At 41.3% G+C, this 26,057-nt stretch overlaps 1 protein-coding gene and 1 long non-coding RNA gene across 3 annotated transcripts in view; one reads left to right on the top strand and one right to left on the bottom strand.

Moving 5' to 3' along the window:
* Positions 1 to 2,959: 2,959 nt before the first annotated feature.
* On the bottom strand, positions 2,960 to 23,525 carry LOC125456806 (uncharacterized). The gene is made up of 3 exons (XR_007248517.1): positions 23,489 to 23,525; positions 22,842 to 22,966; positions 2,960 to 3,015 (listed from the first exon to the last, which is right to left on the bottom strand). It is a non-coding gene; the product is annotated as an uncharacterized LOC125456806 (long non-coding RNA).
* Positions 7,588 to 26,057, top strand: part of casr (calcium-sensing receptor) — an 88,993-nt gene continuing 70,523 nt past the window's right edge. The window contains exons 1-2 of one of the 2 annotated variants that reach the window (XM_059650281.1): positions 7,588 to 7,702; positions 23,798 to 23,909. The gene's annotated coding sequence lies outside the window, so the exon portion shown is untranslated. Of the gene's footprint in view, positions 7,703 to 23,636; positions 23,910 to 26,057 lie in introns of those variants that run through there. The other variant, XM_048540223.2, reaches the window with a different exon arrangement.

The raw sequence follows: 26,057 nt of genomic DNA, 5'->3' as shown, positions 1-26,057 counted from the left end.
CAACTTAATGCACAAAGTGAAAAAACAGTGTAACTATACCTGAGAAACATGGAATAAGCATTAATGCTGGAAATCTGAGATTAAAGCACAAAATAATGCAAATCTTTCAGAATGTGAAATAGCATTTTTGAGGATTTTCATCAGAGCTACCACAGTCAATCCTTCTACCCATGAGAGATGGTTTGAAAGCAGCGTTACAACTTTGGTGAGGTCAGGTGAGATCATTTGCAGCACTTCACTTTCAGGCGGTTGGATGGCTCAGTGGTTAGCCTTGCTGCCTCACAGCACCAGGGACCTGGGTTCAATTCCACCCTCAGGCAACTGCCTGTGTGGAGTTTGCACATTCTCCCCAGGTCTGTGTGGGTTTCCTCTGGGTGCCCTGATTTCCGCCCACAGTCCAAAGACGTGCAGGCTAGGTGGATTGGCCACGCCAAATTGCTGTAGAGTTCAAGGTCATGTAGATTAGGTGGGTTATAGCACAATGGGTCTGGGTGGGGTGTTCCAAGGGTCAGTGTGGACTTGCCAAAGAGCTGTCAGGATTCTATGATTCTTTTGGTGTCTGAACAAGTTGATTCTAGAAACACAAGTCTCTCGTACCTGAATTGTCCCCCACCCTCAGTAAAGGACGATCTTTACTGATGCCTTGTCTGCAGAGCTGACATCTGTTTTGGAGCTGTCAGAAACCACATGTTGCGGTGGTGTTTAACTGTGGCCCACACAGCCATGTTGCCATTCACATCCATTGCCATAATGTCTGCAGCCAGAAGTTCTCACCCATTGTGGCTGATATTGAAGGCTTTCATGTCTCTTTTGACAGGAATCTTCATCGAAGTTTTGGGAGCCCTGGTGGTCTCTTATTGTGGATTACTTCCCTATTAAGCACATCCTTGGGGAAGAGGCCATCTTCCATCATGCACCATGTCAGAAAAGCCTTCTTCATTTAGTTTGAGCACAGCACATATTACAAATGAATAAAGGAGGAGTCGAAGCAAAAACGTGCTCGACATTCCATGCTGAAATATGCAAACTGCTTCCTAACTGCCATTTTGTGTCAGTCATTAGCATGAGTGATCTATGAGACTTTACCCCCAGATCTCCTTGCTCTTAGTTTCAATCTCATTAAAAGGACAGCCTGATCATTACCAGATTAACTAAAATATTAACATATTTTTATTTCAGATTCTGACTGATGCAAAAGTTCTTGGTGTTGGTGGCATGATTTTCATGTTTTGGTATTAAATAAGAATGTTATAAATGTTGATAAACGTACAAAAAGAATAAAAAAAGTTCAGTAAAATAAGAACATAACCGCAGATGCTGCGATCTGAGATAAACGAAAACAGAAATTGCTGGAGAAACTCAGCAGATCCGGCAATATATTTGTGAAGAGAAAACAGAGTTAATGTTTTGAGTGAAGGATCACTGGACTCAATGTTAACTCTGTTTCCCTCTCCGCAGATGCTGTGAGACTTACCATGTTTCTCCAGCAATTTCTGTTTTTGTTTGTTAAGAAAGTTCGGTATTGAGGCAAAGCAGAATAAATCATTTCCAAATCATATCACGGTCCAGTAACATGTTACCTTTTCATAAATTAGAGTCATAGTATGTTACTGAACAGAATTACGCAATTTCACCCATAAAGTTCTTGCTGATATTATTCATTACATTCAAACATTTCTACTCCCAATGTCCTACTCATTCCCATGACCTTTAATACCCGTGTGGCAAAGAACAACAACAGTGTCATCTAACAATCCGCCAAATACATTGCTTAATTTATACTGTAGTTCCCAAGATTATAACAAGACAAGTGTTGACCTTCGACATTCAAGGCAAGGAATTGAGATTGTTAGATCCCTTTATTCCGAATCGCAGGAATATCTGCAGGCCTGGTCAAAGTGATGGCTGCCAGTCTCAGATTCAAGTCCAGGCAATTAATCTAAAAATCCTTGTCTGTTTTCTTGATTTACCTTTAGCAAGGCTCTCGTTGAGCCTCATTAACTAACTCATGTGTAGGTAGTTTTGCTGGCTCTGAATTTGCTTGGGCCAACATGGTATGTCAGGGAACAGGGTCAGACCAGTACTCTTCCCAGTTAGATTATATTTGGGCCTCATCCACCTCCATTCCATTAATGAGGCCTGAAAATACAACCCCACTTCCCACTTCCTAACAGTTCTACATTCCTTCCCTCCCCCAGTCATAGCCATGGGCTTCCCTTTGTTTCTGATGGTCACATCGTCTTTTTTCTGACAATGCAAGTGTAAGAACTTTCACAAGAGGGTGCACGTTCCAATCTAAATTTATAAATTCATTCATGCATAAGATGCAAAGGAACAAATTATCTTTTGTGCATCCCCCCAGTTTCTGTGTGAGTGTCAGTGCCCCTTCTCATTCTCCAACAAGGTAATTTTCCAGTGGTTGCAGCACGGATGGTAAAGGTTACTGACTTCTCATCTGTAGCTGAGTTTGGAGGATAACTTCAAGCTGCTCTGAGCTTTTGCCCTTCATCATCCGGCCTGGATAACTGACTGGATGACATGCAACATTAATGTGTTCAAAAATAATATATTTCTTCCTTTTACTGTCAATGATCAGGTTATTCATGTTTTTTCTTCCTCTGAGAGTGAGTCTCCCAATTTAAAGATTCCAGCGGCAAGCCTTTGAGAGTTTAAATATTAAGGCTATTTGTCACTCACTTTCTCCAAATTTAATATGGCATTTCTCTCATTTGTTTCTCACATACCTACATTCACACTGAGTTTAGATGTGGATTAAAGCATTTTGGAGGGCCAGCAGGCCTGCACAGAGCACAGGTGTAGGCCTCCCAACCTCAATTCCAAACACATGACTCAAAAATCCTAGTCAATTTCCTTCATCATTATTTACTTCAGCATTGCCAGTCAGCATAGATTCAGTGATAACTAGAGCAGTCTTCTCCATTGGAAATAAAATATGTGGGCATGATTGTCCTCCTTCAGTTTATTGCTGTCTCCTCCTATTGGTGTTACTTTCCTCTGTAAGAAAGAACATGTGTCAATGAGTATCTGTAATAGATTTCTGTGATGTTAAATATATGAGATTCAACTACTAATTGATAGAAATTGTTGATAAGAGGGTAATGAGGATGTAGTGCATTGAGCACTAAATAATCATGCACAATTGGTAGACTTTTCTCCTGAATATATTCTTTATGTACAAAATATACCAAAGCATTTGGTTTGACATATGGGAAGGTGACACCCTAGTGGTATTATTGTTAGACTATTAATCCAGAAACCTAGTTAATGTTCTGCAGATCCTGGGTTCAAATCCCACCTTGGTAAATAGTGGAATTTGAATTCAATTAAAAAATGTGGTATTAAGAATCTACTGATGACCGTGAAACTATTGGCAAGCGTCAGAACACAAATTCTCTCCAGGGAAGGAAATCTGCCATCTTCACCTAGTTTGACCTATATATGACTCGAGAGCAACACGGAAGTAGCTGACTCTCAGCTGCCCTCTGAAATGGCCTGCCAAACTACTCAGTTGTATTAATTGTGACAAAGTCTCAACAAAAAAATGAAACTGGATGGGCCACCCGGTATTAACTAGGCACCAGAAGAAACAACAGAAAAAAACAAACCTGTCAACCCTGAAAAGTCTTCCTTACTAACATCTAGTCCCAAATTGGGACAGTTGCCTCACAGACTAGTTAAGCAACAACCTGACATAGTCATACTCGTGAATCATATCTTACAATATCACAGACAACACTATCACCATCCCTGAATATGTCTTGGAAAAACCCAGCAGAGCTAGCAACATAACGTTGTACTGTCCGGGAGTCCTCAACATTGACTCTGGTTTCCCTGAAGTCTCATGGCTTCATTTTAAAAATGGGCAAGGATACCTCCTGCTGGTTACCATGTACTGCCCTCCCTCAGCTGATGAATCAGCACTCCTCCTTATTGAACAACACTTGGAGGAAGCACTGAGGGTGGCAAGGGTACAAAATATATTCTGAGTGGGGGATGTAAATTTCAGTGCCACTGATGGAGCTGGCCCAGTCCTAAAGGACACAGCTGCTATACTGGGTCTGCAGCAGATGGCAAGGGAACCAACCAGAGGGAAAATCATACTTGACTTCATCCTTATCAACTTGCCAGCCACAGATGCACCTGTCAATGACAGTAACAGTAAGAGTGACCACCGCACAGTCCTTTGTGGAGACAAAATCCTCCCTTCACATTGAATATATGTTGTATAGCACTATCACTGTGCTAAATGGGACAGATTTAGAACAAGATCTGGCAACTCAAGACTTTGGACATCCATGAGGTATCCATCAACAGCAGCAGAATTGCACACCCGCACAATCTGTACCCTCAAGGCCCAGCATACTTCACTCAATCATTACCATCAAGACAAGGGTTCACCCTATTTTGATGGAGAGTGCAAGAGGGCATGCCAGGACCAGCACCAGGCCTACCTAAAAATTAGGTATCAACCTAGTGAAGCTATCAAATAGGGCCACTGACATGCCAAACAACATAAGCAGCAGTGATAGAGCTAAGAGATCCCATGACAGCAGTTGAACGGTGAGAGGAGAGATCCTAGTTCACCCAGGGGACAATGAAGAGCCACATAGTTGAATAGGGAAAGAAAAAGGATGATGCCAAATGGGGTCTGAAGGGATCCAAAGTCAAGACGTAGTCAATCGAATATAAGAAACAAATTGACTAAATGGTTAAAATTAATGTGAATCCCACTAATCCATCTGTTTAGACAGGAGGTAGTTAAAAAGAAGAAAAAAGAAACAAAGAAGACAAGGCCTTGGTATTGGCACTTGAGTTCATATAAAATTAATAAAATGCCCGAATCATTGGGGAAAGCAACATAAGATGTCCAAAGTAATGCTGTCTGAGCCTGCTTTTTGTGTTATGGCCCCGTACTGAATGTCAACTCTTAGTGGTCTGGTTTGTGTCCATTTTCATCTTTTAGTTATTAAAATGTTGTTTGTGAATTTATGCGTTTTCGTTCCCTGGAGCTCAACGTCTGGGGATCCTGTGAGTTTGGTTTATATTTTGGGAATGTATGATGATGTGGAGGTGTGGTGTGTGTGTTCTTATCAGTTGAAACATTTATGGTTATGATGAGGAACCTTTAAGGAGCTATCAGAGATAGTAGGAACTGCAGATGCTGGAGAATCTGAGATAATGAGGTGTAGAGCTGGGTGAACACAGCAGGCCAAGCAGCATCAGAGGAGCAGGAAAGCTGACGTTTCGGGCCTAGACCCTTCTTCTGAAGAAGGGCCTTGACCCAAAACGTCAGCTTTTCTGCTCTTCTGATGCTGCTTGGCCTGTTGTGTTCATCCAGCTCTACACTTTGTTATCTCAGGAGCTATCAGTGGTTGTGTAAAAGAAAGACGTGCTATGAAATGTTGATTTACATTTGTTTCTCGGAAGCCTGGTTAAAAAAAATCTTTTTGGAACTGTTTGACTAAACCCAGTTGAAGAAGGAAAAATCAAGTCAAATGGCATAACCGACATCCTCTTTTCTTAAAATACTGTACAACCCGGGTTTTCTGTAGTTTGAGGAAAGAGCTCTGTGAAAATGCTTAATTTCAGGATCTTTACAATTGAATAATCATGTTTGGAATTTCATTTCCTGGCCTGGCCAGAGTGAACTTCTGAATATTATTTTAACCACAATTGAATCTTTAATTCCGAATAGCGTCCTAGACCCAACAATTGTCAACAGCTTCATCAATGACCTTCACTCTATCATAAGGTTGGAAATGGGGATGCTGGCTAATGATTGAAAATGTTCAGCACCATTCACAACATCTCAGATACTGAAGCAGACCATGTTCAAATGTAATAAGATCTGGACAATATCCGGGCTTGGGCTGACAAGTGGCAAGTAACATTTGTGCCACACAAATATCAGCCTACGACAATCACCAGTAAAAGAAAATCTAACCATCATTCCTTGACATTCAATGGAGTTGCCAACACTGAATCCCCCACTATCAACACCCTGGGGCTTATCATTGACCAGATACTCAACTTGATACAATTGCTATAAGAGCAAGTCAGAAGCTAGAAATACTGCGGGGAGTAACTCACCTCCTGTCTCCCCAAAGCCTGCCCACCATCTACAAGGCACAAGTCAGGAATATGATGGAATACTCCGCACTTGCCTGGATGAGGGCAGCTCTAACAACAGTCAAGAAGCTTGACGCCATCCAGGACAAAGCAGCCTAGTTGATTGGCACCACATCCGCAAGCATCCACTCCCTCCACCACCAATGCTCAGTAGCAGCAATGTGTACCATTTACAAGAAGCACTGCAGAAATTCATCAAAACCCTCAGACAGCATCTTCCAAACCCACGACCACTTCCATCTAAACAAGGGCAGCAGATACATGGGAACACCACCACCTGAAAATCCCCTTCCAAGTCACTCACTGTCCTGACTGGGGAATATATCGCCGTTCCTTCACTGTTACTGGATCAAAATCTCTGCTTGAAGACACTGTGGGTCAACTGATATCATGTGGACTGTAGCTGTTCAAGAAGACAGCTCACCACTATCTTCCCAAGGGCAACTAGGAATAGGCAATAAATACTGGCCAGCCAGTGATGTCCACATCTCACAAATAAAACAAATGTTAATTCATTTTATTGTCTTGTGAATCTGTGTTAATGAGGCAAAAAAATTGTTATCCTGAGGAGAAATCATCCTCAAGTTGAGGACAGTCGACAACAATGAGGCATTTTCATCTGAATCCTGATTTTACTTAAAAAAACTATTTATTCTCCTGCAATATATGCATTCTATTTTCACAGATGTTACTATTACAAAAACATTTTTCTTATATCTGGAAACAAAATAATAATGGTTTGAAGTCTTTGTGTATTATCATACATTTTGGCCAGTTTAATATTTGTAGGCCTTAACTGAAAGAGCCATACAATACAGGAACACTGAAGGAATTTTAATCTATGATTCCTTACAAGTCTCTGGAAGATTTACATTCACAATCACTACCAAAATAAATGAAGGAACTCTTTTTCTATTGGGCCTGGTGTAGGAGATATAAAAACCATGGCTCAAGGAGGCTTGACTACCGGACTGCAGGGCTGGGCTTTGATTTTATGTGTTGGTCAGGTTTGGAATTCTTGTATCTAAAAAAAGCCTTGCTAATTAGTGGTTAATGGTAATGAAGAGATGCATACTACCTTGAAATTCCTTTGTTTTGAAAAAGATCCCAACAAATTTCTTTCAACTTGAAATGATTGAACTGCAGCAGAGCTGTTCTTGAATGCAATATGCTTTCAAACAATGTCAGAAATTTCCTCACTCTTTTGAAACACAAGATTCAACAACTTCTCTAACAGTAGGACGATCGAGATCAATCATTAACCAAGATTATATCGTTTTGACCTTACTTAGAGTTTAGCGTGCATTGCATTAATGTGCAAAAGACTAAATTGCATTGAATTAACCCCAAGGAAAATATTGTTAGCTGAACTTCCCTGAAATGCAAAACAATACTGCTGGTCACCATTACAGGAACATACATCTGTGTTAATGAAATATTTCCAGCTATCAGAAGGTTATTAAAATATTTCCATAAGAATGTCCTCAGCTAAGGAAACTTTCCTGCAAGTCTCCTATTGTCATTGCATGAATAACTGACCAGGGTACCAAAGGTAAGAATTTGTTCAATCCCATTGCAGATCAGTTGTTTATTTATATTCTTTTTAGTAGAATTTGTAATTGCACTATAAGCCATATGTCCCTCTCTGTGGGTTTAACATGAGGTGAGATGGACAATAAACAGACTACAGCCATAATAAATCACTTTCAAGAGTGAAAGTGAACAGAATAAGTAATGACAGAGCTTAAAATGTGAGAACAATGTCTACCTATCAAAAATCATCGTTATTTCAATTGAAATCAAAAGTTAGGAATTAACCAGTAAGTAATTATATGTCCTCATGCGGGCCTTACATGAAGCACCGACCATCACATAAACATCAAATTAATTGTACCCCAAATATTGAACAACTAATGTGGTCCTAATGTGAGTTCTAGAAATAGGGTTTAAAGGGGATTGAATAGAGCGTTAAAATGATAGAATCTTGCTGGAAAAATGATGACTGTTTTTATTTGAAACAACTTGCAACAGATATATTCATCAGATAATTTCAGTAGATATGTAGGTTTGGAGCCGTCTAAAGTTAAAAAGTTGAGATCTCACAAGAAAACATCTCTGGAATTTTCAACTTTCTGCCCGGGTGGGAAATTACCATCACAATCATTTGCTTAATTTTCCCTTTCACGGGTTTCAATGGAAAGGGACATTGAGCAGCTTCTCTAACAGATGGTCAATTCTAAACATTGGATAAATGTTTAATCAGCAACATTCTACTTCTATGCATCAACATAAAGACATAATTGAGCCAATGAATATTTCAAAAGCAGCTAAAGTGCTTTCTTTTTAGTTAGATACATTGGATATGCACTTTTGAAAGGTATAATAGGAACGTTTGATTAAAATTCTCAAATAGAGAAATGTGACTTTATTCTGATGACTTTCTGCTGGAAATTATTTGCAGATGAGTTGTACCATGCAGCGAGCAAAAGTCAACTGCTTTCTGCTTCTCTTCTACCGTGAGGTTGACTATCTGAATAGATCAACTACATGAATGTTACCTTTCTTCACAGTTTTCAACACTGTGGAAGCATTTCGACTAAGAATTTTATTTCCTGCAAATACTCACTAAATTGAATTTAAAAGGAATTTTCACTTACTTGTGAAGTTAACAATATTTTGACTGTCATGAAGTGCAAATAACTTCAGGACATTATGACAATTCTGCAGTCCAGACTATGAATGTACCTCTGCATTATGGATCAAGAATATTAAAATCATTAAAAAGGCCATAGGCCAAAATAATGACAACACTTTCATATATTTAATTTAGTGACATGTTTCATTTAGTTACAACTTGCATTTATATGGATCAATAAGATTATAAAAGTCCTACATTGCTTCACGGCAACATAGTCTGTCAAAAATTGGAGCTGAGGCTGAGAAATAAATATTCGGAGGGGTGACTAAAAGCTTAATCAAAGAAAAAGGAGGGACTTACAAAGAAAAAGGAGGAAGATCTAGAAAAACAATAAGGGTTAGGAAGGGAATTCCAAAGGCCAGGGCCTGAATGGTTAATTCTATAGCCAAGAATGGTGGGGTCAAGAAAGTATGGCTTGCATAAAAGCCCAGGATCAATGCAAAGGAATCATATGGACCATTATTGCTACTGAGTTTCTGCCTAATGGGCATTGTTTAAATCAACCCTTGAATTTTTTTCCAAAGGATCTGTGATGGTAGGAACTGCTTACATAGCACTCCAAATTATAATTTCTTGTTATCAAAGCTTAGATATCACAATGGTCTAATGCAGTGGGAAACAGCCTACAATACGTTAGTATATATTTATCACCCATAGCCAGAAGTTTGAATTTTAACTAACACGTAAAGTTCTTTAAAGAAATAGATGTGTATGGTTGGCTTGTTTGACTGGGTAGTTATTACAATTTGAATTCTTCACCTGCTAACTGAAGAGATACTTGTGCGCATACAGCTATACTCAGTAAACTCTCATCTTAAAATGTCTGTATGAACAACCAACTTGGGTAAGGGTTAACAATTCAAAAACTAAATTGTTCAAATGTTTAAAGACTGAATATAAATAGTTAACTCATTGATTCTTGAAAAAAGTCCCCTTATTCAAATTAGTTCATGATCAATGATATTTTTTGAACGTGATGTGGTTATACATCTTCTTGCCACATTTAAAAAAACAAAGAACAGTAAAGCACAGGTACAGGCCCTTCCCCTTCCGAGTGTGGTCCGACACATTCATTGTGGGCCCAACATCCTTCCTATACATTGTAGAAGCACTCTGCTTTGATTCATAATTCAACAAGGTAGCGCCAAACCTAAAGCTATCCTTGTTGAGAAGACATATCACGATGAGGAAATAGAACGCATAATAACTGTCTAAACACAAAATACTGTGGATGCTGAAAATCTGAAACAAATACAGAGAATGCTGGAGAGACTCGGCAGATGTGGAACTATCTGTGGAAAGAGAAACAGGGCTTATATTTCAAGTCTGATAAGGCTCTGAAGAAGTCAGACTCAAAATGTTAAATCTGTTTTTCTCTCTATTGATATAAAAATAACTATTTCATTTATTTTAAAGAACAACAAAAAGTGCAGCATTTTCCTTTAGTTTCTTTCCTTCTGAGTACATCTGAATTCCCTACATTTTGTAGTTCTTGTTGTTTGGCATCTTTTATTAACTTGTCTTCTAGCTTGGTTGTAGCCACTAAAATTGTTTGGTCACGTGAGTATTCCTGGTATGAGCTATAATTCTTGTCCTTGTTAAACTAAAGCCTCTAGTTTGCTTTCTATCTTATTCTATACTGCTACTGTTTGAGTTTCCCCTCCTATTAATAAGATACCTCTAAAGATGTTTGTGATCTCTTTCTAGGGGCATGTCTACTCTGAGACTACATTGTCCTAAGAAAATGATTGCTTCCACTCTTTCACAAGGAATGACCACTGTTTTCAAAGATTTTAACATGCTGTCATCTCCAGATCTGAAACTGGTAGAAGTTTCAAATTCCTTAACTTTGTCCCATTCTATATTACTTAGAAAATCTAGGCAGCCCTTTGGCCAATCTAATCCATAGGCTGTAGATGTGCATCCACTGTCCAATACTGTTCGATTGAAAGACTACCACCAACACATTTGTCACCAGGTTGAAACTTCTTATGATAAACAACATGTTACCTCTTGATCCATTCTCCAACTTTTTCTTCCAAATTCTCTGTTTAGTTGGGAATAATTCATTATAACATTTGGGTCAGTTCATGGCACAATGGAATACTTTGAATTGTACCTGAAACATTGACTGACTATACCCTGGGCATTTCTGGTGCTCATTCTTTGCTTCTCAAAATTAGCAATAGTATTTCTCTCCTCATTTCTCTGAGCTACAGCTCTTCTTTCATAATTTTACCTGTGAACTGTATTGAGATGATCACGCCAATTTTTCAAAATTGCATCCTGCATTTTATGTCTACTCTCAATTGCTCTCTTTTGCTACTGGAAAGAGATGCCTTCCTATGGAATGGTTTTAGTGCTTCTGACATTTGTTCTAGAAATGTCTATTTGTCTGCAAATTTAACTCCCATCAAAATCAGAAGTCTAACTATACTTGATACATTGGCACAATCCAATAACTTAAACGCAGATAGAAAATTTCCAAATGAAATTTCTGTAGCCGTACATACAACATATTGAATTCCATCATGACCCGTCAATGGCAATAATCTTAGACTTCCTAAATTTCTCAAAATCTGACCATACATCAGTCAATAATTAAACCTTTTGCAAAATTTTACCTATGAAAGTTAACAGACTGTCCAAACCTTCATCTGTATTTAAATCAACAGGCTTCAACTCCAAAAAAAATCTTTTTTTTCTTATCCATCTTCTATATGGTAACAAAAATGCCAAGGCCACACCTTATATTCTGTTTGGTAAAGAAGTAACCCAAGTCTACATTGTAGCTTCATTCTTCCATGGTCATAAGGCTCATTCTCAGGAAATAGGCTTGGATAATCATACTCCAAAAATTTACATTTTGACTTAACCATCCTTTGCCACGAATGTTCTTCATTTTATTCATGAGAAAATTGTTTTTAAACAGAGTCTATGTTCACACCCTTACTGAGAGCTGTATTTTAGTTAACAACCATCCATAGAACTCACTCTTCATATTTAAACAACCAATTAACCCTTAATTGATAATATACATAACATGTTCCTTCATTCCATTCAGTATTTGAGATTCCGTCAGGCTATATTAGATGATAACAACTTCCAGACTATGCTATACTTCGACACAGATTTGCTGGAAAATTGAAAAAATAACTCTGCTCACTCAGTTTGAGGATGTGATGCAAACAACTCTATGGAAATCACTCCAATGGGAAGATTCAATGATTCAATGTCCACAGATTCAGGGCACGGTCAAGAAGAAATTATCTGTCTCAGGAATGCAAGATATTGTCAAGCAAAATCTGCCAGATTCATAGATCCAATGTCAAATTGGCAAAATCCATGATACTGCAAAACATACAGTACTTGCTTTAATTGGACAGTTGCCTTCTGTAAATGAAATAAAGGTCCTCCATACATTACAGTGGATAAATCTGTTAGAATTATTTGAGGAGGTAATGAGGAGGTTAGACAAAGAAGAGCCAGTGGATGTCATATATATGGATTTCCAGAAGGCATTTATCAAGGTGCCATAGAGGAGGCTGCTAAATTAACTAAGTGCCCATGGTGTTAGGGGCAAAGCACTGGCGTGGATAGAGGATTGGCTGACTTGCAGAAGACAGTGTGTGGGTAATGGGCTCTTTATCAGGATGGCAGCTGGTTTCCAGTGGAGTTCCGCGGGATCTGTGTTTGGACCACAACTATTCATGTTTTATGTTAATGATCTTGTCAGAAGTCACATGACACCAGGTTATAGCCCAACTGGTTTATTTGAAATCACAAGCTTTTAGAGAACTGCACCTTCATCAGGTGAAATTACTTCATATGAGAAATATGTACTGCTGAGGCTGTAAAAGGCTGTGACCAGACCACATTTGGAATATTGTGGGGAATTTTGAGCCCAGTATCTAAGAAAGAATGTGCAAGCATTGGACAGGCCCAGTAGAGACTTACAAGAATGATCCCAGGGACGAACGATTTATCATATGAAGAGCGATTGAGGACTCTGGGTCTGTACTTGATGGAGTTTACAAGGACGAGGGGGTATCTCATTGAAACATACAGTATATTGAGAGGCCTGGATAGAGTGGATATGGAGAAGGTGTTTCTACTAATAGGAAAGACTAGGACCAAGGGCACAGCCTCAGAAAGAAGGGATGACCCTTGAGAACTGAGATGAGGAGGAATCTCTTCAGCCAGAAGGTAGCGAGTTCCACAATGAGTTATACACAGTCACCACCTTCTGGCTGAAGAAATTCCTCCTCACCTCAGTTCTACAGTGTGGAGCACTTTGCAGCAGAGGGCTGTGGAGGCAAGTCAACAAGTGTACTTAAGAGAGACAGATGAGTATTAAGGGGAAAGAGCACCAGAATGGAGTTGTGAAACACATGAGCTATGATAAAATGGCAGAGCCAACTCAACAGTTTGGGCTAAATGGCCTAATTCTGCATGTGTATCTCACAGTCTGATGGCCACAGCAGCTGTCTTTGAATCAGAACAACAATCTTTCCAACAGCAAAGACTTAACAACAATTTTAATCAATAAAAATATAAAGCAACAAAACGGGTGTTATAAAAGGAGATCAAAACCCAAAGATCTTTATTCAAATCACGAAACTTCAGTGTCTATCAACAATCAGCTAATATAACAAAATTAATCTGTACTTGAGCCTTCCATCAGAGAGTTCGTGGAATGTTATCAGATCCATTTTAATAAATTCGGCAAGTACAATTCCTAAGGTTTTAAACTATTTCAGCAATTTGCTGCAAAACAAACTCATACTTATCTACTGTGTGGGAAGAACATCAAATCAGGTGTAACATAGCCAGCAGATCATTGAGAGCAAGTTACAGGAAGTCCCTGGTATTCCATTTTGGAGTACTTTCACTAGTCAAATCGTATGCAATTGGAACATATTGCAGGACAATAGAAAGCAGTTGTTGGTAAGTACAGGAAATTTTTGTATGTCATGTATTTAAAATTACAACCATGTGTGAGTTTGCATTCATGAGTATAAGCGTTCGTAAATCTGGAACACCTGCATGTTTGACAACTTCATAACAGCTTTTGATCAATATTTCATTTCAAGGACAGATAAAAAAATGAGATAACGAGAGTCCAGAGACAGTACGTTCCTGTTAGGGTGAAGGCGAGGCTGATAGCTGAAGGGAATGCTGGGTGACTGTAGAAATTGAGATTCTGGACAAGCAGAAGAAGGAAGCAGATGTCAGGTAAAGACAACAAAGATCGAGTAAATCCCTAGAGAGGTTTAAAAGCAGTAGAAGTATATGTAAGAGGGAAATCAGGAGGGAAAACAGGTACATGAGATAGCTTTGGCAATTAGGGTTAAGGAGAATCCAAAGGAATTCTACAAATACATTAAGGACAAACGAGTCACAGGGGAGAGAATAGGGCCCCTTGAAGATCAGCGAGGCTGCCTATGTGTGGAACCGCAGGATATGAGGGAAATACTAAATGAATATTTTACACCAGTGTTCACTTTGGAGAAGGATGTGGAAGGGACAGAACTTGGGAAAATAAATAGCGATATCTGGAAAAAAGCCCATATTACAGAGGTGGTGGTGCTGGACATTTTAAACTGCATAAAGGTGGGTAAATCCCTGGGACCTAATCAGGTGTAACCTAGAACTTTGTGGGAAGTGAGGTAAGTGATTGCTGGACCCCTTGCTGAGATATTTGTATCATTGATAGCCACAGGTGAGGTGCTGGAAGACTGGAGTTTGGCTAACATGATGCCACTATTTAAGTAATGTGGTAAGGAAAAGCCAGGGAACTATAGACCAGTGAGCCTGATGTCAGTGGTGGATAAATTATTGGAGGGAATCCTGAGAGGATTGAATTTACATGTATTTGGAAGGGCAAGGGCTAATTAGGGACAGTCAACCTAGCTTTGTGTGTGGGAAATCATGCTTCATTAACTTAATTCATTTTTTTGAAGAAGTAACAAAGAGGATTGATGAAAGTGGAGTGGTGGACGTTGTCTATATGGACTTCAGCAATGTGTTCGACAAGGGCTGCGCACGGTAGACTATTTAGCAGGGTTAGACCACATGGAATACAGGCAGTACTAGTCATTTGGATACAGAACTGTCTCGAAGATAGGAGACAGAGGGTAGTGATGGAGATAATGGGAACTGCAGATGCTGGAGAATTCCAAGATAATAAAATGTGAGGCTGGATGAACACAGCAGGCCAAGCAGCTTCTCAGGAGCACAAAAGCTGACGTTTCGGGCCTAGACCCTTGTGTGTTGCTTTTCGGATTGGACGCCTGTGACCAGCAATGTGTCACAAAGATTGGAGCTGAGTCCACTGATTTTCATCATTTATATAAATGATTTGGATATGAACACAGGAGGTATGGCTAGTAAGTATGCTGAAGACACCAAAATTGGTGGTGTAGTGGGCAGCAAGAAGGTTACCTCAGACTACAATGGAATCTTGATCAGATGGGCCAGTGGACCAAGGAGTGGCAGATGGAGTTTAATTTAGATAAATGTGAGGTGCTACACTTGGAAAGGCAAATCAGAGTAGGACTTATACACTTAATGGTAAGGCCCTGGGGAGTGTTGTTGAACAAAGAGACCTTGAAGTGCAGGTTCATTGTTCGTTGAAAGTAGAGTTGCAGGTAGATATGATAGTGAAGAAGATATTTGGTATGCTTGCCTTTCTTGGTCAGCGCATTGATTATAGGGGTTGGGAGATCATTTTGCAGCTGTACAGGCCATTGGTTTGGCTGCTTTTTGAATACTGCATTCAGTTCTGATCTCCCTGCTATGGGAAGAATGTTGTTAAATTTGAAAGGGTTCAGAAAAGATTTACAAAGATGTTTCCTGGGTTGGAGGTTTTGAGGTATCAGGAGAGGCTGAATAGGCTGTTTCCCCTAGAGCATCGGATGCTGAGATGTGACCTTATGAAGCTTTATTAAAACATGACGGGTATGGATAGGTTGAACAGCCAAAATTTTTTCCCCAGGGTGAGGGTGTCCCAAACTAGGAAGCATAGATTTAAGGTGAAAGGAGAAAAATGAAAAGGGACCTAGTGGACAACTTCTTCACACATGAATAGAATAAGCCACCAGAGGAAATGGTGGAGGCTGGTATAATTATAACATTTAAAAGGCAGATGGATAGGTATATGAATAGGAAGAATTGAGAGGGATATGGGCTAAATGCTGGCAAATGGGACTAGATTGATTTAGGATAGCTGGTTGGCATGAACAAGTTGGGCTGAGGGATCTGTTTCCATGCTGTACAGTTCTATGACTCTATGACTCTAAGGCATTGGCAAGAACATGCAGATATCAACTTCTACAACATTTATTCACTATGTTTGTTGGGTTGGCCCTTTTGACTTCTAAGGACATGCTGCTCTGATTTCCTTCTCCACATACTTTCACTTGTTTGTAGAAGGTACGTGGTGACTGGCTCATATTTATAAACTCAGAGATAATGGGAACTGCAGATGCTGGAGATTCCAAGATAATAAAATGTGAGGCTGGATGAACACAGCAGGCCAAGCAGCATCTCAGGAGCACAAAATCTGACGTTTCGGGCCTAGACCCAAGATGCTGCTTGGCCTGCTGTGTTCATCCAGCCTCACATTTTATTATCTTATATTTATAAACTCTCCAGTTTACTGGTTCAGAGCCATAGCTTACAGCAACTGCTGCAGTAAGATAAACTGTTTTTGTTCAGTGTGGAGCTGGATGAACACAACAGGCCAAGCAGCATCTTAGGAACACAAAAGCTGATGTTTCGGGCCTAGACCCTTCCCATCCTTCCCATAGCAGGGAGACCAGAACTGAATGCAGTATTCAAAAAGCAGCCAAACCAATGGCCTGTACAGCTGCAAAATGATCTCCCAACCCCTATAATCAATGTGTTGACCAAGAAAGGCAAGCATACCAAATATCTTCTTCACTATCATATCTATCTGCTTTTGTGCTCCTGAGATGCCGCTTGGCCTGCTGTGTTCATCCAGCTTCACACTTTGTTATCTCGGATTCTCCAGCATCTGCAGTTCCCATTATCTCTGTTTTAATTCAGTGTTAAGGTTTTGTTAACTGCAGAGAAAGAAACAGAACCTGCTGTGCTGAGATCTGCAATAAAAACAGAAAATGTGACAGAAACTCAATGGGTCCGAAAACAGTTATGGGAAGAAAGCAGAATTAATGTTTTGGATCTGGTCTCTCTTTGTCAGTCAGACTTGAAACACTAACTCTGCTTTCTTCACATAGACCTTCATTAATTCACAAAAGAATGTTAATTTTGATTCTGTGGAGCTGGATGAACACAGCAGGCCAAGCAGCATCGTAGGAGCACCCTTGAGATGCTGCTTGGCCTGCTGCGTTCATCCAGCTCCACATTTTATTATCTTGGATTGTCCAGCATCTGCAGATCCCATTATCACTTAATTTTGATTCTGAAAGCTTTCCCATCACCAGGGAAACTCGCTAGCCTTCATTGCTGGGTTTATCATCACACCTTTTGTTGTAAAAAAAATGCAATGTTTCTAGTTCTCCAGTTCTTTGATATCACCCCTATATCTGAGAACAATTGACATATTATATCCACATTTCCACATTTACTTCCTTCAGTATCTTTGGATCCAGTAGATCTGATCCTGTTGGTTTATCAGTTAAATATACAGCCTTCTTAACCTTGTTATCAATTTTTAACCCCTCAGCATTGCAACTATCATTTCTTCCACTGTGGCTTTGGCAGAAGCTTCTTAAAGATGAATGCAAATATCCCATTTAGCACCTCAGCCATGCACCTGGCTACATTTTTAAATCTCTTTTTTTCAACGCTTATCTGTCGTACACTTTTACTATGTCCATTTAAGACATTAGGATGCTCTTAGAAACATAGAAGATAGGAGCAGGGGGAGGCCATTCAGCCCTTCGAGCTGCTCCACAGCCTGCTCTTTCATGTTATCTGCAGTCTGTTTTCACACTGTTTATTTGCTTCTCTTGTTTCATAGAACATAGAACATAGAACATAGAACATAGAACAGTACAGCACAGAACAGGCCCTTCAGCCCACAATGTTGTGCCGACCATTGATCCTCATGTATGCACCCTCAAATTTCTGTGACCATATGCATGTCCAGCAGTCTCTTAAATGACCCCAATGACCTTGCTTCCACAACTGCTGCTGGCAACGCATTCCATGCTCTCACAACTCTCTGCGTAAAGAACCTGCCTCTGACATCCCCTCTATACTTTCCACCAACCAGCTTAAAACTATGACCCCTCGTGCTAGCCATTTCTGCCCTGGGAAATAGTCTCTGGCTATCAACTCTATCTATGCCTCTCATTATCTTGTATACCTCAATTAGGTCCCCTCTCCTCCTCCTTTTCTCCAATGAAAAGAGACCGAGCTCAGTCAACCTCTCTTCATAAGATAAGCCCTCCAGTCCAGGCAGCATCCTGGTAAACCTCCTCTGAACCCTCTCCAAAGCATCCACATCTTTCCTATAATAGGGCGCCCAGAACTGGACGCAGTATTCCAAGTGCGGTCTAACCAAAGTCTTATAGAGCTGCAACAAGATCTCACGACTCTTAAACTCAATCCCCCTGTTAATGAAAGCCAAAACACCATATGCTTTCTTAACAACCCTGTCCACTTGGGTGGCCATTTTAAGGGATCTATGTATCTGCACACCAAGATCCCTTTGTTCCTCCACGCTGCCAAGAATCCTATCCTTAATCCTGTACTCAGCTTTCAAATTCGACCTTCCAAAATGCATCACCTCGCATTTATCCAGGTTGAACTCCATCTGCCACCTCTCAGCCCATCTCTGCATCCTGTCAATATCCCGCTGCAGCCTACAACAGCCCTCTACACTGTCAACGACACCTCTGACATTTGTGTCGTCTGCAAACTTGCTGACCCATCCTTCAATTCCCTCGTCCAAGTCATTAATAAAAATTACAAACAGTAGAGGCCCAAGGACAGAGCCCTGTGGAACCCCACTCACCACTGACTTCCAGGCAGAATATTTTCCTTCTACTACCACTCGCTGTCTTCTGTTGGCCAGCCAATTCTGTATCCAAGCAGCTAAGTTCCCCTGTATCCCATTCCTCCTGACCTTCTGAATGAGCCTTCCATGGGGAACCTTATCAAATGCCTTACTGAAGTCCATATACACCACATCCACAGCTCGACCCTCATCAACCTTCACTTTTCACTTCCACTCTGAATTTTTTACTTTCAGCCTGGTTCTCGTTTGTATTATCAAATAAACATCTAGCATACACAACCTTTCTCTGCTTCATTTTATACCATCTTTTCATCATTGAAGGAGATCCACCTCTGGTTGCTGCACCCTTTCACCATACTTCAATCATACACAAAGTATCTCCGTTTTTAGGCAGCTCATTGTTCTGTTACACTTTGTCTGACAATCCTAGATTTTGATTTATCTGGATCAGATCTGTTCTCTTCCCACTGAAATTTGAAATTAAGCCTGTCTTACTTTAGATTTTTCTTGTCTTTTTCTATAGCTCACATAAATATTTTTATATGATGATAACTGATTCTTAGTTGTGCTATCATAACAAGTGGTTAAGCAGATGATTGGATCTAACTGATACATTGATTAACTAGGTCAATATAAAGGGGCAATTATCGGGCTTTGCATGTAAATTAATCAATTGGAAAACATGGGCAATTTACTTGTTGTGGTTATTAGATGAAAAAGAATGGGTGATTTGGCGATGGAAAATGAAGTTCAGTCGTTTTTAGAGCATTTCTGATGTTAAAAAATTCACGCTCTCCCCTCTATACAGGGCTCACCATCCCCTCCCCACTGGGCTCGCTCTCCCCTCCCCGCTGTGCTAACTCTCCCCTCTGCGCTGAGCGCACTCTCTCCCCTCCCCACTGGACTCATTCTCCCCTTTCCGCTGGGCTTACTCTCCCCTCCCTAGTGGGCACACCGTTCTCTCCCTTCTGGGCTCACTCTCTCCCCTCACCGCTGGGTTCACTCTCTCCTCCCTACTGGGCTCACTCTCTCTTCCCCGCTGGGCTTAGTCTCCCTTCCATATTGGGCTCACTCTACCCTCCCCGCCGGGTTCATTCTCCTCTCTGTGCTGGGCTCACTCTCCACTTTGCACTGGGCTCGCTCTCCCCCCACTGCTGGGCTGGATCTCCCCTCTAGGCTGGACTCACTCCCAACTTTGCACTGGGCTCACTGTCCCCTCTGTGCTAGGCTCACTCTCCCTTCACCGCTGGGGACATTCTCCCCTCTGCGCTGGGCTCACTCTCCCCTCCCCACTGGGCTACGTGACCTTTACTTCTCTGAAAAATGTCTTGTATGCAATCCACAACGGCCTTGAATTACACATGACCCAGAACATATTGTTGCAGACTTGTCACCATTGGTTTATATATTTTCAGTATCACCAACAAGTTTGCATTATCAGGAACTGTATCCTTGTGTTTTAAACAGCTTACATCTACATAGCACCTTTAACATGGGAAAATGTCCCAAGGCACTCATGTAAGTGTGATCAGATGCTTAAGGTGAACACTGAATCTACTTTGCAATGATATTATGTGCTGAAAATAATACTGGATCCCTGTATACTCTCCCAATTTCACTATTTATAGAAAATATCAGACTAAAAAACTACAAAAGTTTGGCTAAAAACAGCAAATCAAGTTTACTGAGCAGTCAGCTTAAAAGCAGATCTAAATGATAAGCAACTCATATTCCGCTTGGGAACCCTGCAGCCCAATGGTATCAATATGGAGTTCACAAGCTTCAAAATCTCCCCTTCCCCCACCGCATCCCAAAACCAGTCCAGTTCATCCCCTCCCCCCACTGCATCACACAACCAGCCCAACTTATCCCCTCCCCCCACTGCATCACACAACCAGCCCAGCTCGTCCCCTCCCCCCACTGCATCCCGAAACCAGCCCAGCCTGTTTCCGCCTCCCTAACCTGTTCTTCCTCTCCTCCCTCTGGACCAACCTCAGGGAATCTCTCTCCCATTGCAACTCTCTTGTAATCTCTTCGGCCTTGAAACTGCTCGACCATGTCCTGAAGCCACCTATCTTCTTTTCTCTCCATCTTCGGTCCGCCTCCCCCTCTATCCCTATTTATTCCAGAACTCTCACACCATCCCCCTCTCTGATGAAGGGTCTAGGCCCGAAACGTCAGCTTTTGTGCTCCTGAGATGCTGCTTGGCCTGTTGTGTTCGTCCAGCTCCACATTTTATTATCTTCCTCTCACCCACCCCTTCCTCCCACCTCAAGCTGCACCTCCATTTCCTACCTACTAACCTCATCCCACCTCCTTGATCTATCCGTCTTCCCTGGACTGACCTATCCCCTCCCTCCCTCCCCACCTATACTCTCCTGTCCACCTATTTTCTTTTCTCTCCATCTTCGGTCCACCTCCCCCTCTCTCCCTATTTATTCCAGAAACCTCTCCCCATCCCCCTTTTCTGATGAAGGGTCTAGGCCCGAAACGTCAGCTTTTGTGCTCCTGAGATGCTGCTTGGCCTGCTGTGTTCTTCCAGCTTCACACTTTGTTATCTTGGACTCTCCAGCATCTGCAGTTCCCATTATCTCTAAATGATAAGCAGTTCACAGTTAGGTGGCAACACACCGTGTAACTCACATTCCAGAAGAATAAAAGCCAACTTTAGCAGGGTCCTGTAGGCATGTTTAAGGATCTTGGATGCAAAGCATTTTGTGATGAATGAACTCCATGGATTTCTTTCAGAAATAATGGGAACTGCAGTTGCTGGAGAATCCAAGATAACGAAGTGTGGGCCTGGATAAACACAGCAGGCCAAGCAACATCTTAGGAGCACAAAAGCTGACATTTTGGGCCTAGACCCTTCATCAGAAAAGGGGGATGGGGAGAGGGTTCTGGAATTAAAAGGGAGAGAGGGGGAGGCAGACTGAAGATGGATAGTAGAGAAGATAGGTGGAGAGGAGAGTATGGGTGGGGAGGTAGGGAGGGGATAGGTCAGTCCAGGGAGGATGGACAGGTCAAGGGGGTGGGATGACGTTAGTAGGTAGGAGATGGAGGTGCGGCTTGAGGTGGGAGGAGGGGATAGGTGAGAGGATGAACAGGTTAGGCAGGCGGGGAGAGCTGGGCTGGTTTTGGGATGCAGTGGGGGGAGGGGACATTTTGAAGCTGGTGAAATCCACATTGATACCATTGGGCTGCAGGGTTCCCAAGTGGAATGTGAGTTGCTGTTCCTGCAACCTATTTCTGCAAAGCAGTCCCCAAGCCTCTGCTTGATTTCCGCAATGTAGAGGAAGCCACACCGTGATTCTGCAAAGCGGTCCCCAAGCCTCCGCTTCACCTACACTCGGTTCGCAGTAAACAACTGCACCTCCCAGTCGCGAACCATTTCAACTCCCCCTCCCATTCGTTCGACGACATGTCCATCCTGGGCCTCCTGCAGTGCCATAATGATGCGACCCGTAGGTTGCAGGAACAGCAACTCATATTCCGCTTGGGAACCCTGCACCCCAATGGTATCAATGTACATTTCACTAGCTTCAAAATCTTCCCTCCCCCCACTACATCCCAAAACCAGCACAGCTCGTCCCTGCCTCCCTAACCTGTTCTTCCTCTCACCTACCCCCTCCTCCCACCTCAAGCCGCACCTCCATTTCCTACCTTCTAACCTCATCCTACCCCCTTGACCTGTCCGTCCTCCCCGGACTGACCTATCCCCTCCCTACCTCCCCACCCACGCTCTCCTCTCCACCTATCTTCTCCTGTATCCATCTTCAGTCCGCCTCCCCCTCTCTCCCTTTTATTTCAGAATCCTCTCCCCACCCCCCTTTTCTGATGAAGGGTCTAGGCCCGAAACGTTAGCTTTTGTGCTCCTAACATGCTGCTTGGCCTGCTGTGTTCATCCAGCTCCACACTTTGTTTCCATGGATTTCTTTGTTGCCCCTAGATTAGTTCAGGAAGGAGAGAAACAAGGTAAGTGCTAACCTGGATTATATCGTTCTGTTTTCCTTAGACATCAGGAGGGTGTCTATCACAGTGAACCAGATCCTTCCTGTAGGTTTCAAAGGCATAAGTGCTGTTTGATAGCATTCATGTTCCAAGCACAGTAGCTGTAAAAAATAACAACACTTCACAATGGGTGAGGGCTTCTCCTTGTTGAAATGGTCAATGCTAAAAATGACCTGCATCTTGTGTCAGCTAAGCAACTTACATAATGAGATGTCAACATCTACATATTAAGTAGTAGTATAGATTTGCTCAAATCCTCCTTTATATTTTTCTTGCCCGGCTATTGAGACAATTTGAGGATTGCTTGGAATTCAATTAAAAATTGCTAGACTAGTTAAAAACATATTGAAAATATAGCACTAACATTCAATGACTTGAAATGAACAGTGCATTTAAGACTTGTTTAAGGCTGGCTGTGGCAATGCTTATTATTCTAAGTATTGTAGTAAGTGATTTTACATCACGCCTAAATGAAGAAGACCCAGCTGTTAGTGTTCAACTGACAAGTTTTGCAATCCTGTAAAACAGGGAAATACAATTCTATGGGTCAAACTACTTCTTGTCATAATGTCTACAGGCAGATACACAACTTTTGACTATTAGACCACAAATAAAAGTCACACATTCCAGTTTGTTGAGTTGCTTCATAGTTCATCTGGCAGCAGAAGGAAATACAAAGAAATTTGGAAATAGTTGACGTAGATTACTCTCTCCTCCTTCAGAAAAATTGAAATACAGTGCGACAATTTTCCACACTGACTCATAGCCTGGCTTAGTGCATGAAAGACTTTTGTTCCAAATCACAGTTAAACTGTCTAAGAATATCTTTTACAACTTGTAGTTTATGTGGTGCTCCTTGCATGTTGAATTCTTCACTCGAACCAATCCGTCTCCTCAACATCACTCTGATTTCTTAACCCATAAATTTTCAGAAACAAAGGTAGTAACACAAAGTGGATCAACTACCCTTGACCTTGAATTAGTGGCTTATGTGCTTTGTCCAACATTATGAGCTGAAGATCTTCTGGAATCGGTGTCAAAAAGGTAAGTTATCTTATTCACCTTGTATCTTCTACAACTGAGGAGATCTGCTTAACGTTGTTTCAACTAGTTCTAGTCTTCTGATTATAGTTAATTTAACTTTGTTTCACAAGGTTTCTGATTTTTTTTGTGCTTAATTGAGAATCCTTTGCTCTTCATCCACCAATTGTTTTAAGAACCCAAGCAATATCAGCTTTAATAACTTTCCCCTTTTTATCTGGTACACACAGTATTTTAACTGGATATGCATTCATATTTGTTATCTTCTGAAGACTATATGATACTTTCTCACACACAGAATAATCACAGAGATGGGAACAGTATAGCAAAAATAGAGTGAAAAAGCCTGGAATTAACAACAACCTAAGGCATGGATGCAAACATAATAAATCTGAATAATCTTGGCTATGGCAGAGAAGCTTGCGAGTCTGGAGTGTATATTGTGGAGGTTTGCGAACAGTGGAACTGTTCAGAGTGACTGTGATTACAGTGAATACTCTCAGTCAGAAATCATCAGTTAGGAAGGCAAGTAGAGCCATAGACTCATGAGTAACACAGCATGGAGACAGGTCCTTCAGCCCAAACTGGTCCATGCTGACCATTGGTGCCCACTCAGCTAGTTCCAATTGGATATAAAACTTGCTCGATGGTAGGAAGCAGGGGTTGATGGTTGAAGTTGTTTCTCAGATTGGAGGTCTGTTACTAGCGGTGTGCCGCAGAGGTCGGGTGCTGGGACCTTTGTTATTTGTTATTTGTGTAAATGATCTGGATATGACTGTACAAGGCATGATTTGTAAGTTTGCAGATGACACAATATTAGGAGGTATTGTTGATAACAAGGAAGGTTATTAAAAATTACAGAGGGATCTTGATTAGATGGGGAAGTGAGCTGAGGATTGGCAAATGCAATTCAATACAGGTAAGTGTGAGGTGTTGCACTTTGGAAAGTCAAAGCAAGGTAGAACTTATACAGTAAATGGTAAGATCCTGAGTGTTGTTGTGGAGCAGGGGGACCTAGGAGTACAAGTACATAGTTTGTTGAAAGCAGCGTCACAGGTGGACAGGGTGGGAAAGAAGGCATTTAGCATGCTGGCCTTCATTGGTCGAGGCATTGCGTATAGGAGTTGAGGCGTCATGTTACGGTTGTGTAAGTCATTGGTGAGGCCCCACTTGGAGTATTGTGTATAGTTTTGGTCACCCTGTTATAGGAAAGACATAGTTAAACTGGAAAGTGCACAAGGAAGATTATTGAAGATGATGCCAGGACTAGTAGGCCTGAGTTATAGGGAGAGGTTGGCTAGGGTATGACTTTATACCTTGGAATTTAGGAGAATGAGGGGTGACCTTATTGAGGTGTATAAAATCATGAGGAGCATAGATATGACAAATGCATATAATCTTTTTTCCCAGGAATGGGGAACTGAAACCTAGAGGGCATAGGTTTAAGGTGAGAGAGGAAAGGTTTAGGGAAGAACTGAGGTGCAATTTCTTCATGCAGAGATTGGTGGATTTATGGAATGGGCTGATAGAAAAAATGGTTGAGGCAGGTACAATAGCAACATTAAAAAAAAAAATTTGGATAGGTACATGAATGGAAAGGGTTTAGAGGGATATGGACCAAATTGCAAGGGCCTCTGCAATTTCTTCCCTGGCCTCGGGCAACATGCAAGGATGGACTTGATCAGGCCCAGGGGATTTATACACCTTAATGCTCTTTAATACTGTAAACACCTCCTCTCTGGTAATATGTTTGTGGTCCAAAACATCCCTACCTGTTACCCTTATTTCCCTAGCATCCATGATTCTCTCCTCAGTAAACACTGAGGAGATATATTCATTAAAAATCTCCACCGCCCCGCTGTGGCTCCACACATAGATGGCCATGCTGACTTTTAATGGGACCTATTCTATCCCTAGCCATCCCCAGCTATTGAACCTCTTGGGATTATCTTTAACTTTATCTGCTAGATCCATCTCATACCCTCTTTTTGCTCTTCTGATATCACTCTTAAGTGTGCTCCTGCACTTTTTATAGTCATCTAGGTATTCACTTGAGCCCAATAGCATAAATCCAATTTTTGTCTTCTTATTTTTCCTGACCAGAGCCTTAATATCATTCTTCAGCCAGGGATCCCTAAACCTGCCAGTTTT

Source organism: Stegostoma tigrinum, chromosome 12 (assembly GCF_030684315.1).
Source record: "Stegostoma tigrinum isolate sSteTig4 chromosome 12, sSteTig4.hap1, whole genome shotgun sequence".
Taxonomy (NCBI): domain Eukaryota; kingdom Metazoa; phylum Chordata; class Chondrichthyes; order Orectolobiformes; family Stegostomatidae; genus Stegostoma; species Stegostoma tigrinum.
This window is presented reverse-complemented; position numbering and strand designations above follow the sequence as displayed.